The following is a 14,713-nucleotide window of genomic DNA, read 5'->3' on the forward strand; positions in this document are numbered from 1 at the left end:
TGGGCTGAGCTACAGTCATTTTGGTCTTGGGTGTGAATAGTTCACTACACTTGTACTCTTTAGGGTCCCTAATTCCAATATCTACATTAGTGAGAACACAGACTTGTGGTGGTGCAAGCAATCGTGAAGTGGGGAACCCCACAATGTTTAGCAATTGCTGACGCGTAAAACTTTAATTGCAGCACTTAGAAATTTCCTTTGAGCACAATGCCAACCTAAACAATGTCAATCACCCTGCTCATTTATCCTTTATCTTCTGATGCCTCATACAATTTCCATACTCGGTATCAACTAACATTACAGTGTTGCCTTGCTCAAATAGAAAAATAAACTAGATTGCGGCGCTCCAAGGAAGAACAAAGCATGCTGCTTTATGCAACAACCTAATTCCCCCTTGCAGCCAGCTGAGCTTCCCTCCTGGGCTGCATCTGTTTCACAAAAATGTGTTTTTTGAGAAACAAAATGAAACTTGAACCAATCAATTGCGCAAAAAAATGTTTTCAAATTGCAAATTTGCTTATTTAACAGATCTTAATATTGGCTTTCTGTAGACAATTTATGCAAATAGTTTGCACTTAAATTTTCTGGTAAACATTCAGGGTTGCACGCTTTCTGTGATTCAAGTTGCAGAATCCCATTTTAAATTTGCACTGAAATCTATATGGGAGATTATCTATGCACGCGCGCGGGCGTGTATATATAAAACACGCACACAATACATAGATATGGGGATGAATTGTGAGGCATACAGTTTGGTCGAAGAGTGAAGACAATTTTAAATGCACTAACATTCACACAACATTTATGTTTTTAACTATACTGACTTCTGAGAAGTAGAAAATGTGTATGCAACTGTCCTCGAAGGACCGAGAAAATTGAAAGCCATAACAGCAGTCTTGGTCAACAATGAGAGTCGTCAATTTTATTAATGCTGCCAGCATCTTTTGACTAGACTTACAAGCAGCATTCATGAAGGGACCATTAAAGACTGGTTGGTACTAATTCTGCCGAGCCAATGCCAAGGAGGCGGTTTTATAGGAGCTAAGTATTACATGAGCATTGCAATAACGGCTTTACCAAACTTCAGGCTGTAATTCTGTACAATGCCTAGATTGCAACATTCTTCATGACGCCTCATCTCTCAGTTGAGTTGTTCATTCTGAATTAATGCATTCCCATAGTTTTTATAACTTTTATTTCAATATTAATTTAGAGTACCCAATTCATTTTTTTCCAATTAAGGGGCAATTTAGCATGGCCAATTCACCTACCCTGCATATCTTTGGGTTGAACCTGGGATCTCAGTGCCATGAGGCAGCAGTGCTAACCACTGCGCCACTGTGTTGCACCATGGTTTTTAATAACTTAAACAGACACAAGCTTCCTTCCAATCCATGTGATACAGAGAGTAATCTACTATATTTACCGGACGGTAAAATTAATAAAATAAAACTCCTTACTTTTCTAAAGCAGCAGTACAAAGTTTTTCATCAACTTATTCCACTGATCACCATAACTGGATGAGGCGAGAGAGACTTGCCCTGGTATCAGGCAGCATTTAACTAGGTGTGGTCTCACGGAGCCAAAGCAAAACTGGAGTTGATGGGAATTGCCGGGGGGGGGGGGGGGGGGCACACTCCACTGTTGGGAGTCATACCGAGCACAAAGGAAGATGGTTGTGTTAGTTGGAGGTCAATCATCTCCGTCCCAGAACATCATTACAGGAGTTTCTCAGGGTAGAGCCTGAGGCCCAGCCATCTTCAAGTGCTTCATCAATAACCTTCCTTCCATCAGGAGACATGTCAGGGGTGAAAGTGGGAATGTTCACTGACGATTGCACAATGTTCAGCACCTCCTTTTGCAACTCCTCAAACACTTAAGTCGTCCATGTCCAAATGCAGCAAAACCTAAACAATATCCGGGGTGGAGCTTACAAGGGGCAATTCACATTCACGCCACACCAGTGCAAGGCAATTACCATCTCCAACAAGAGACAATGAGAGAGAACCTAACCAACATTCAGCGGGAATTACCATAATTGAATCCTCTGCACTTGAATATTCTCCACTTGCCTGGATGAGCAAGGACCATTTGGAGCCCAGCTCCCAAATCACTCAAGAAGCTTGACGCAATCCAGGACAAAGCAGCATGCTTGATTAGCACCTCACCCATCACCACAAACATTTAGTGTCTCCACCACTGACGCACTGTGGCAGCAGTGTGTAACATTTAACATGCACTACAGCAACTCCCCCAGGCTCCTTCAACAGCACCTTCCCAACTGGTGACCTCTACCAGCAGATTATGGGAACATTACCACCTGCAAGTTCCCCTCCAAGCACACCCCATCCTGAATTCAAAATTTATCACCATTCCTTTACTATCACTGGCTCAAACTCCTGGGACTCCCTGCTGAACAGCACTATGGGTGCAGCTACATCACATGAATTACAATCGGTTCAATGAGGTGGCTCACCACCACCTTCTCAAGAGCAATTAGGATTGGGCCTACATCCCACGAAACAAACGTTTTTAAAAAAAACATCATTTAGATATTAATCTCAACCTTCAGTAGTTAGAATAACCAGCTATTAATAGATCAGGGCAAGTTTTATACAATTATACGATTGGACATCAGGAGTCAAGATCAAGTGCACAGGGCTAGAAGGGACAGAGAATGGGACAGTAAAGGAGGAGGAAAAGCTGACAATACTCTTCAAAGTACGTGCAAGATTAAAGGTAATAATCTGGGTTATTACCTGAGCTACAAACAAACTGGCATAGGGTAAAAAAAATAAGCAAGTTGAAAGCATTGGTCAAAGATTGCTGAGGGAGAAATGGGTTTCTATTCATGGGGCACTGGTACCAGCACTGGGGCAAGAGCAAGCTACACCATTGGGCTGGTCTGCATCTGAACCATGCTGGGACCAGTATAGTGGCAAACCATGTTACTGGGGCTGCAGAGAGGACTTTAAACTTAATAGCAGGGGCGAGGGTTCAAGAGGAGAGATTTGGAAAGTTAGAGAGAAATACAGGGTAGTGATAACCAAAGTGTGACACGAAAGGAAAGAATGTACAAGCATAAAGCATGCAGCAGCAAACAATCCAGGGAAAATTGGTAAAAAAAAGACAGAATTGAATGTTCTTGACCCGAGTGCAGGAAGCATTTGGAATTGGATGAATTGGCAGCACAAATAATATGATAGCCATTCAGAGACATGGTTGTCAAGGCGATAACGGCTGGGACCTGAACATTAAGTGGCATCTGACACTTCAGCAGGGCAGGAATAGAGGAAAAGGAGGTGGGGTGGTGCTATTGTTAATCAAGGATGAGATCAGTACAGTAGTGAGAAATGATCTTGGTTTGGACCGAGAAATGATCTTGGTTCGGAGGATCACAACGGAGAATCAGTTTGAGCAGTCATAAGAAACAGGTCATGGAGATGGGCAGCCATGATCTTATCCAATGATGGGCTGAATGGCCTACTCCTGCCCCTAATTTTCATGATCCTATTAAGGATGAAACCGTTTGTTCCTGAACATTCGACTAGAGTTAATCCATAGATCACAAATCATGGTTATTCACATTAAGTTTAGCTGCAAATGGGTGCTGTTGCTGCAGTTAGTAATCAGACAATGCTGCCAACATTTTAGTGGTGATGGGGGTGAGTTAGGAAGTGTATTAGAAGGGTCGAGTACATAAAGGGGTTAATGCAGGATAATCCAGAGTACACTACTTCCCACCTGTGTGAACACACCTGACCCAGAATCAGGATCAGTCTGGTTCAGACCCAGAATGGGGTCAACTTGATACCTGTACCTCCTACTGTAAATATGTACATAATTATGAGTTGTTAATAAAGACTTGCTGTCAACATACTCCAGGCAAGAAGCCTATTTCACGATGTTCAAAGCTAGATTCTTTTGGAAGCGTATATACAGCAAACTGTCTCAACATGATTAGGGTCGTGGGCTGCTGATCAGGGATGTAAAATGTTCACACACGGAATCAGCCAGGAAATGGAAAGTTGGGGGAATGTCTCTCTTGAATTCTATGTCAATGTTTGATTTCACAAAATACATCGCTGACTTCGCCAACAATTCCAAAAGCTTTCCTATCACTTTGGTCAAAGTAGAAAAAAATAATAATTCTGCTGTACAGCCACCTGGTGGTTAGGGGGCACAACTGCAAAATGCAGCAGTACAACAAGAACAACATCTTGTTTCTGACCAATAATGTGTGACCATTTGTATCGCAAACCTCCAGCATTATGCCATCTACATGTGTAACTGGTACTGACAGCACATGTAAGTACCTTCAAGATAGATTCTGCAAATTGCAGTGTTTGAAAGAACTGTTTTATATGGATTTTTAAATGGTAGATTAAGACCCAACTATATGAATATTGTACAGAGAGAGTCTGCGTGCGAGGGGGGGGGAGCGAGAGGCGGAGGAGGAGCGAGAGACGGAGGAGGAGCGAGAGGCGGAGGAGGAGCGAGAGACAGAGGAGGAGCGAGAGACGGAGGAGGAGCGAGAGACAGAGGAGGAGCGAGAGAGAGAGAAGAGGAGCGAGAGAGAGAGAAGAGGAGCGAGAGAGAGAGAAGAGGAGCGAGAGATGGAGGAGGAGTGAGAGAGAAAGGAGGAGCGAGAGACGGAGGAGGAGCGAGAGAGAGAGGAGGAGCGAGAGACGGAGGAGGAGTGAGAGAGAAAGGAGTAGCGAGGGAGAGAGGAGGAGCGAGAGGCGGAGGAGGAGCGAGAGGCGGAGGAGGAGCGAGAGGCGGAGGAGGAGCGAGAGGCGGAGGAGGAGCGAGAGGCGGAGGAGGAGCGAGAGGCGGAGGAGGAGCGAGAGGCGGAGGAGGAGCGAGAGGCGGAGGAGGAGCGAGAGAGAGAAGAGGAGCAAGAGAGAGAGGAGGAGCGAGAGACGGAGGAGGAGTGAGAGAGAGAAAGGAGTAGCGAGAGACGGAGGAGGAGCGAGAGACGGAGGAGGAGCGAGAGACGGAGGAGGAGCGAGAGACGGAGGAGGAGCGAGAGAGAGAGGAGGAGCGAGAGAGAGAGGAGGAGCGAGAGAGAGAGGAGGAGCGAGAGAGAGAGGAGCGAGAGAGAGAGGAGGAGCGAGAGAGAGAGGAGGAGCGAGAGAGAGAGGAGGAGCGAGAGATAGAGGAGGAGCGAGAGAGAGGAGGAGCGAGAGACAGAGAAGGAGCGACAGACGGAGGAGCGAGAGACAGAGGAGGAGCGAGAGAGAGAGAGGAGGAGCGAGAGAGAGGAGGAGCGAGAGATGGAGGAGGAGCGAGAGAGAGAGGAGGAGCTAGAGACAGAGGAGGAGCGAGAGAGAGAGGAGGAGCGAGAGACAGAGGAGGAGCGAGAGACAGAGGAGCGAGAGAGAGAGGAGGAGCGAGAGACGGAGGAGCGAGAGAGAGAGGAGGAGCGAGAGAGAGAGGCTGTGAGCGAGAGAGAGAGGAGGAGCGAGAGACGGAGGAGGAGCGAGAGACAGAGGAGGAGCGAGAGAGAGAGAGAGGAGGAGCGACAGACGGAGGAGGAGCGGCAGACGGAGGAGGAGCGACAGACGGAGGTGCGAGAGACAGAAAATATCCAATTTTTATTTCATACATTCTGCTTCTAATTCCTCCAGGATACCTTTTTATCGCACGGCCAATCCTCCCAACCTGCACATCCTTGGACCGTGGGAGGAAACCGGAGCACCCAGCGGTAACCCACGCAGACATGGAGAGAACGCGCAAACTGCAAGTGACCCAAGCCGGGAATCGATCCTGGGACCCTGGTGCTGTGAAGCAACAATGCTAACCACTGTGTTATCGTGCTGCTCCACACCCCCACTCCCCAGGATAACCTGGGCAGTTAACATGCAATATACTTGGTCCACATTATGAGAGCTTCCACTGTGACCATCGGCACCTGTGGCTGGCTGTGCAAGAGCTTTACACTCCTCTCAATTAACTAAATTGGCATCTATTTCCAGAAATTTGTTTGGTGAGGTTTAGTAAAAACTTTCATGTTCTGTTTTCAGTCATCTCAACGCTAAACAGGTTCTCTCGAAGCCCCATCCTGATTCCTGCAGTTTCTGCCTGGTCGTCTCAGGTGTTAAAAACTCATTAACGACCTACTTCAGAATATTGTCGCCCATGAGAAAAGATCCAAAGTTAAATCACACGTCATTCATTTTGATCCCACTCATGGTGAACTCAAATTAAGTGCTCAAGCAAATTTAACGAGTCAGGAATCACAGCCTTGATTAATTGTTGTGCGGAATCAAATAATTTCTCAAACTGTTCCAAAAAAAAAATCCCTCAATCCTTCCTAATCCCTTCCTACACTGGAGTTGGCAAACTGGCTATCATAATACAGTTCTCCATCGGTGTCCTCCATCAGCTCAGCCAAATAATCACATTTCTATGAGCTGTGCTTGAGTCTGCGTCATCCCTGACCTACATGTTTCATGGCAAGATTTTACCTCAGAATCAAGCGATATGAATGAAGGCAACAACATTTCACCCCCATCATAACTTGGAGAGGTTAGTTAGGTTGCACTGTACACAAATTAGTTACAGTATTCCGCTCCAAGTGGTTTACGGCAGTTCCACCTTTTTTTTTTGGAAAGAAAGGCTCAGGAAGTATCAGGACAAATTAAAAATAGATGAACATTCAGCAGCAGGAATAAAAATTCCAAAGGAATAAAGGCAGCTCACAAAACAACAGGTTAAAGGTTATAACGGAAACCAGGTATCAATGCATAAATGATCTTGAAATTAAAAATGCAATGAAGATTGATTGATCGCACGCAATCTTTTTTTAAAAAGGCAAGGTGCCGTAGAATGTTCACCATCAACACCATTGGCTTTATTTTCTGACATGGATTTCTTGCCCTCTTCCCCCACTCTCTGGGCTGGAGGATTCACAAGCAGTTGCCAATCAAACAGAACTTGCCCAGGAGGTAGCCACTTCTCGGTGCAAATAGTTGGATCTCTTCCCTAAGGGAAGCGCGCTAAATAGGACAAGGGAGGTCGAACTAAACAGGTAAAGCTCACAAGGCGTAACGCCACCATAGAGGGGGACGACGATGGCACAGTGGTTAGCATTACTGCCTCACGGCGCCGAGGTCCCAAGTTCGATCCCGGCAAAGGGTCCGTGTGGAGTTTGCACATTATCCCCGTGTTTGAGTGGGTTTCGCCCCCACAACCCAAAGATGTGCACGTTAGGTGGATTGGCCACGTTAAATTGCCCCTTAATTGGGAAAAATGAATTGTGTACTCTAAATTTATTTTAAAAAACACTGCCATCGAACATCCCTATATTGCTCGTAGCCACTCAACTTCCTGAATCCTAACCTTCACCCTGTTTACTATATCCATTGTGCTGTTCTCCATTTGCGAGAGGGCAGTGCATCCTACTAGTCTCATTCAACTTGAGCCACAGGGGATGGACGAGTTTAAAATCAAAATAAGAACCGGCTTCTGACGGACACAAGCTCAGTGCACTGCCTGATGAGGGCAGAGAGCCGGAGCTTCATAGCCCAACTTCAGACATCTCCAAATTGGTCATGTAACAAGACCCCCATCTACATTACTATGGTAAAATCTACAGTCAAATATAAAAACTATTTGCAGCTGTACTGCAGGCTTTCCCCCATCAATTGTAGCCACTCGACTTCCTGAATCTTAATTTAACCCCTCCACTGCACCCTTTGTATCTCGTGAAAAGCTTTCAGAGTAGCGTTTCTCAGTGGTATTAATGCATGAAGAAGCCCTTTCATTTACTGTCAGGCTAGGCTGTTTGAAATGCATATTTTCAATGTCTTTATTGCAAACTAACCTACTGCACGAACCAATATCTCATAGTCAATAGTTCCTGATAAAACTAAATTGCACTGAACAAAATGAGGTGTTGGATTTTATCTGGAAAAAAAGATTGGCAGCTTGATCGTCTGCCCTCATTTCCAAACGTACAACCGAGAGGTTAATTTTAGTGAAATCATCTCACAAACCGTGACTGGGGAATAGAATACACATGCTTAGATTTACGCTTCACAATTTGTCCCTGCAACGTCGTCAGAAATGGTAATGCTTTCACTTTCCTAACTCAAGGGTACTGCAGCCCCCTACTGTTACTCAGTGTAACTCTGCACTCAACGGGTATCAGGGAAAACTATTCTTGTGTCTTTTCGTCTTAGGGATGGAGGTTTTATTTTTGAGCCATTTGGGAAGGGCTGCTGGAGAAAAACCTCCCACAACATGTGAGTGGTCAACAATTACATTTTTCAAAAAAAAAAATCAAACATCTAATTAAAAAAAACAATTCATAGCTGATGCAATTAGTGCATCAAACCCTTTGCATCACCGATCTGACTTGCAAATTTGTAAGTGGCTTCTGCAATTAACTTGATGTTTAATCAATTATGCTACTCAAGTAATATTTGAAAGTTATGCAAATTATTAAACAAAAAAATCACTGTACAATCTCATTTCAAAGTTCACCTCAAGTTCCAATGTTTGTGCAATAAAACAAATTGTTAGAAACGATGTAAAGAGTGCTGGCAATAATTGTAAATACGCATGTAAAGTTGTGTATAATTCTTATTACTAAACATTAAAAATCCCAATAAGAACACTGAAAAAAATGTATGATACACACGAATACAAATAATGTAAGGAAACAAAAGTACAGGGACCACTGTCACAGACAGTTTGTGATACTTGTGTCGGTGCTGTTATTATTTTGGTAATTATTATTTTTCTGTAAAGTTTTGATATTTAAAGTGCAAAAGTTCCATTAAAACATTTTTTAAAAACAAATTGTATATAAATAGCTGAGCTTATTGTTTACTAATTTAATAAGGAGTATACAACTACACAAAATACTACCACATCTACAAATTCCTAAAATAAATGCAGAAACCCGTGACGGGCACATCAAAGTCTGATGGTTTCGCAAAGACGTTGGATTCCCAGACTGTAATTTAACAGCTACAAAGTTGGCCATTTGAATTCAAGACTTTTTTTTCCTGGAAGAAGCAGCTATGACTGCTTCAAGATGTCATTTACTCCCAGGACCCAAGAAAAAATGGATGTCCCAGCACAAAGCTCCAATCTAGGTTAATGTTATCCTAGTGGTATTTTCTTCAAAGCTGCATATAATACATATTTATTCTGCTTCAATTCCTGCAAGAAAACATTTATAACGCTCGTGTCATTTTCAAAATACACTTTGTAACATCAGCATCAACAGCTGCCAACTACAACACCCTTGAATGCACCTCCAACGCACTGACCATTTCCCTGAATACATTTCCAATTCGAGTGGGTCACTTTTTCCCTCGTTAGTATTTTGCATGGTCTGCAACATTGGTAATTCCTTTGAATTGATATTTAATGAAATGTGGTTAGCCCATTAGTAATCATTAAAACTGTGCAAGGTATAACTCAACCATAACTTGCTAACTTAACCCAGTTTTTGTTCTGTTGCTTTACTTGAGCTTGAGGGAGGACAGTTGACTGCGACATCACAATTCCTTGACCTGTGGGAGATAAATGGTGCCGGATCTTGTACACGTAACTGAACAGAGGGGACCTGGTCTTAATGTCTCATTCAAAATATGGCAACTCCAAAATAGAACACTCATTCATCACATTACTGAAATATTTGTCTGGATTGCATCCTCAAATCTGTTGTGAATCTTGAGCAAAACCTTCTTGACGCGGAAGCTACCAAGTAATCAGAAACTACCCAGAACAATGGACACCAATAAGTAAATGACAAGGCAGAGATTTCACGTTTGAGATCATCCACGACTACATTTCAGAGAATTGTGCTTATTGTTGGGTAAATCGGGGTGTGCAACTCAAACCATTTTCAAATTCCTACAAGTTGACAACTTGGTGGGCCCAGTCTCAGGATTTGGAATACATAACCTGCACTGCCACTTGTAGCCTGCTCAAAGAACACTGCAATGAGAGGGGTTCCATCTTTCAAAGAGCAAGTCAAGTCAAAACTTTAGGTGGATATTGAAGCTCGCATGTCATGACTTGAAGAGTCGGCAACTGCCCCAGCATCCCGATTCATATTCGCCCTTCAATCAACATCAAAACAGATTAACTGGCCAATCAGCTCACTTGATATCTATGGGATCTTGCTGGGCAAAAATGAGAATGAGCTGGCATGTTTCTTATAAAACAGTCACTTTTGGCAATATTTGCAGGCAATCATTGAACCTGGGAATGACATTGATTTGTGCAAAAGTCCTCTCAAGCAGCTAATTCAGCGTGCACAGATAGATGGTACAATTGTAAAGAACATGCATGCAACATCCTTCTGACACACCAGGGATCTCTTTCAAAGACAAAAATGAGCAAGAGCACAAATTAAATACCTTTATCTTTTGTTGGTTTTAGAAAGTCCCTGTGACATCTTTGGGTGAAACTGCTGCGAAAGAGTTACAGAGCGAGCATGTCCACGTGTGCAGGTTAACGCGAGAGTGGATAAGTCATGAAGACACAGCAAAAGCTGTCTAGTTATGACAACTGTGTATGTTCATTCAGGTCCTTCATATATATGACTGCACCAAGCTACTGTCAGAACCTGCATTGTTTCTCAACGCAAAACCACATTCTCAAGGGCAACTAGCAGTGAGCAATAAACACTGGCCTTGATAGTGAAAACCAAATCCAGGGAATGAATGAAACTGTCCTCTCAGCAACTCTCAACTAAAAGCACTTCAAAATGAAACTCAACAGTAACACAAAAAACAACCAATAAAACAAGGGAAAGAGGTAGTGTGGCAGATCATTGTACTGAAAGAGTCGATAAACTTTTCTGTATGTAAGAATAGGACAAAATAAAAGTTCAACTAATTGAATAAAGATACAAGGTACATTAAAAATAGATTATAGTTATATAATAATTACAATTAGTAACTATTAATTTTGGGGCATTGTCTGCAGAACTCCAAATTCATAAATGCCTAATAATAGCACACAAGGCTAAGGACTGCTGCTGTTTGGTTCCACAGGCTTTCATTTAGAGAACTGAAATTCATGACAAAGCAGTCCAACGGTGGCCTAAATCAAGATTCAGTATCGAAAGTAATGCAAGCTGTAATCTGTAGTGTAAAACGAGAAGCAGCGATACGGCAGCTATGTTAAATATGAATTTTGACTGGCTTATTATGCCGTCTTGTGAGGTGATCTAAAGCGTCATTGTTATGCTGACAAAACGTGAACATTTTAAATTCTGCCCCACTTATCATGGAACAGTATCTGCCCCATGTTTTTTTATTTGCTTCTAAACACAGAATTGGTACTTTGTTGTTAATTCCACGCACAACTGAAATCTAATAGCAGATTTATCGCATTGAGGAGACAGTGTGTTATTTCTGGGGCAGTGCTAAGAGACACTTGCCACATCAGAGTTTATGTCTCAAGGTGCAATTTTTTTCATTAATCACTAGATCTAAGTAAATAAAATTTGTTTCATGGTGGTTTCGGATGAAAACACAGCATAATCCAACTGAAGTTCCCGAGTCTGGAAACGGGACATCTCACAAGGTAAACCATCCAAAGGGCAGAGTTTTAAACTTTAATCTATGGAATGCCCGGATGGTGATAGTTTCAAAATGGAAAGTGTATTACACCGAACAGTTAGGAAGATTAACATGTGCCATGTTTGATTTTAAATTCGAACTCCTTTCAATGAGTTGAATTAAACGTTTGCTAATTTTCTCCCCTCGTCTCCCAAAAGTATTCATGGCTTGCAGGATTACTGCTTCACCAGGACTTACAAATCTTCTTCATCCTGCCATTATGGGAGTGAGCAGTGGCATTGAGAGCTGACAGCCTGTCCTCTGGGATGGGCACTTTGAGGAGAACCTGATGTTGTCAACAGCTATTTGTTTATAGCAGATATTACAAGGTAACCAATAGCAGCAGGAATCCAGGCCAATATTCTCGCTAACTCTCAAACCAATTGCACCTAACTGAGCCTGACTGCATCTGGAACCCACCGGCCTGGGATGGCCTGACTCCTCAACGGATAAACTCGAGAGCTTTCGGGAAAGTTCTATAAATACAGTTTTTCAGACTTTTTCTCAGTTGGATCGCAGCTTTGTGCAAAGGCAAACAGCTGCATTTCCAATCATCAAAAATGCATCTACCAGCTCCTACCCAGGGTGCAATTTAACAGCCTCATTCCGCCCAACGTGGTGTCAGGGTGACACAGTTGAATCTCGCAATAGGCCTCTCGCGAGATTCGCGACGCTTGAAACATCTCGCGAGATTCAACCAAACCTCGCGAGACACTGTCATCCAGATCCATGTGGCTCATTTAAATACGCATTCACCAGATTCCCCCAGTGCCCAGAACCTAACGGCCTCACCAGGGCACTGTTTAGTACTGGTCCACACAAACGTGGACAAGGCATAACAGCACCTCAGGGGTCTTCCAGACCATTGGAGGCCCTTGGGTAGTCAGGGAGAGGGCAGGATTGAACCCTGGCACTCCCGCTTGTACTTAGCCGCTGCCGGGGTGGCACGTCCAGGCTGGCAGGGATACTCCCAAGGGTCAGGACCCGAGGGGAGCCATGAAGGGGCCTCATAAAAAGGTTGTGGGAGGATGAAGGGGGTGGTCCTGAAAAGGTTGTTTGCGGGGCCCTCAGTGACCCCATAGCACTTTGTGGGGGGGGGGGGGATGCCCATGTGTCTGGGGCGTGTGGGGGGGCGACCCCAAGGACAATTGGGGCACCCTTTCAAATCAGCGGCCCTATTTCACCAGCGAGTTCAGCTGACCACTGCTGGAAAGATTTTTTAAGTGTGGGCTAGATCGGGGAGAAACTCACCCAAAATGATGTTTTGCTTGAATTCTGCCCCCAGCTTTCCCATGGGTAAGATGAGAACAGATTAAACATTGGCCTTTCATCTTCGAGTTAAAATCTAGTTGTGAGATGAGCAGACAGTCGCCTGTGCCTGCCGAAGATGAGGTTAAGCAGTCTCAATCAGGGCAAGAACTCGCATCATAAAACTGCTCGGAATTCAGCAGTAACTGGTAATGCGCACAGATGGATTCCAGGATGATTAGCCCCTGAAATGGTGAAACGTGATGCAGTGAAAATGTTCTACAGGTGGATTTAACTCACATTGTTAGGGCAGAAGTGTTGGCATGTGTATCGGGCCAGGGAGTGCCAGAAGGCAACACCATCCAAATGGGAAGAGTTATATTCCCCAACAGTAATATCCCTCACATTAAATTGGAAAAACAGAGATGAATAACTGCAGCCTGGAAATTATGCACAATTAATGTTACCAAACATTGTTTGTTTTGCACCCAAGCCTCATCAACGTTCAAGTATAATCTTTGACCAGAACACCAATGCCCAAATCAAATCCCTCCTCCCTCCATTTTGATGGCGACATTTAACCTATTTTGAAACAAACAAATGGGTTAATGCCAGTGTTAAAATGGGAGGAACATGACATAAGTGCATGCAATGTTTTTACAGTGTTACTCAGTGAGTTGTAGGTTTTTATAGATTTTCCTAATTGATGAAACTCAATCGATGAAACACTAAACTGAAATTATGTGAGCACAGTCTCTAGTACATTTCTGCACATGACTATTTTATATTCGTTACTGTTGCCAAGTTTTACAACACCACTGGAATATTACACAAACCTAATTTAATTTTCAATCTGTTTTGTGGCATATTACAAAGGAACTACTGCCTATGGGGACATAAGCTTTAGGGAAGCAAGACATCATTACCTCATTTGGCACTATTTGTAACACTAACAACTACTGGTGGTAACAAAAAGCCAAATCCCTGTAACACGATTTGTTCCATTGGTAATAACAATTGGTGGTGTGTTGCATAACATCAAGTTTGATTACAAAATTATTTCCTGTTCTACATACACACACTGACACCCCATTACAGCAACATCAATTCAATCCATTCTTAAAATCTGTATTTATACAGTGCTGCACTATTCTTTCGGGAAGATACTTCATACACTGTGAAAGTGCAGATATTGTTACATTTGTTAAAGTGGCAGCTACGTTACGCAAGAGCTGAATGACGGCTGAATTTATTTTTGTGTTGTTTTTTGAAACTCGTCAAGGCGGATCTGGAAAAAGCCTTGTTCCTCTTCAGATAGTGCATGGGACCTTTTATGGACACCTCAGCAAGCAGAGAAGGCTTTCATTGAATCTCAGGTGGGTCCTTCAAACAATGAAGCAATGTTGGAAAGGTGAAAATAAAAATGCTGACTACAGCGGAGCTTGGCTTTGTATTTTACGCTCAAGCAGCTAAACCACAGCATGTGCCCCCAATATCCATCCAAGTCTAAAGCCTGGATAACCAAGTTTCTATGTGTTTTCATATGCCTTACTTGCTGTTTTTTGATATTGTGGGCCAGCAGGCTAATGAAGAGCTGATCTTAGCATAGTATGTTGACGACACTCAGCTCGTCTCTATGCCACCCCTGTTTTCCCATGCCAGATGAGCCACAATCTTCCCCAGTTGAACACTGGGAAGATCAAAGTTATTGTCTTTGGCTCCTGTCAACTCCCTGCTCTCACCACTAAATCCATAGCTCTCACTGACCCCAGTTTGTGGGCACCAGTACCAAACAGCACTCGCCCGAGCTCCCCGAGGCAAAGAGAATGGATCCCAAAGCCTCTGATACCTTAAAGTAAGGTTTACTGCCTCAC

At 43.5% G+C, this 14,713-nt stretch overlaps 1 protein-coding gene across 5 annotated transcripts in view; it reads right to left on the minus strand.

Moving 5' to 3' along the window:
• The window catches only part of plagl2 (pleiomorphic adenoma gene-like 2), a 162,687-nt gene that overhangs the window by 123,496 nt on the left and 24,478 nt on the right, over positions 1-14,713 (minus strand). Inside the window, exon 1 of one of the 5 annotated variants that reach the window (XM_038803385.1) lies at positions 10,383-10,842. The exons of the other annotated variants lie outside the window; for them this stretch is intronic. The gene's annotated coding sequence lies outside the window, so the exon portion shown is untranslated. Of the gene's footprint in view, positions 1-10,382; positions 10,843-14,713 lie in introns of those variants that run through there. 5 annotated transcript variants of the gene reach the window in all.

The sequence above is a fragment of the Scyliorhinus canicula genome, chromosome 7 (assembly GCF_902713615.1).
Source record: "Scyliorhinus canicula chromosome 7, sScyCan1.1, whole genome shotgun sequence".
In the NCBI taxonomy this organism is placed as follows: Eukaryota; Metazoa; Chordata; class Chondrichthyes; order Carcharhiniformes; family Scyliorhinidae; genus Scyliorhinus; species Scyliorhinus canicula.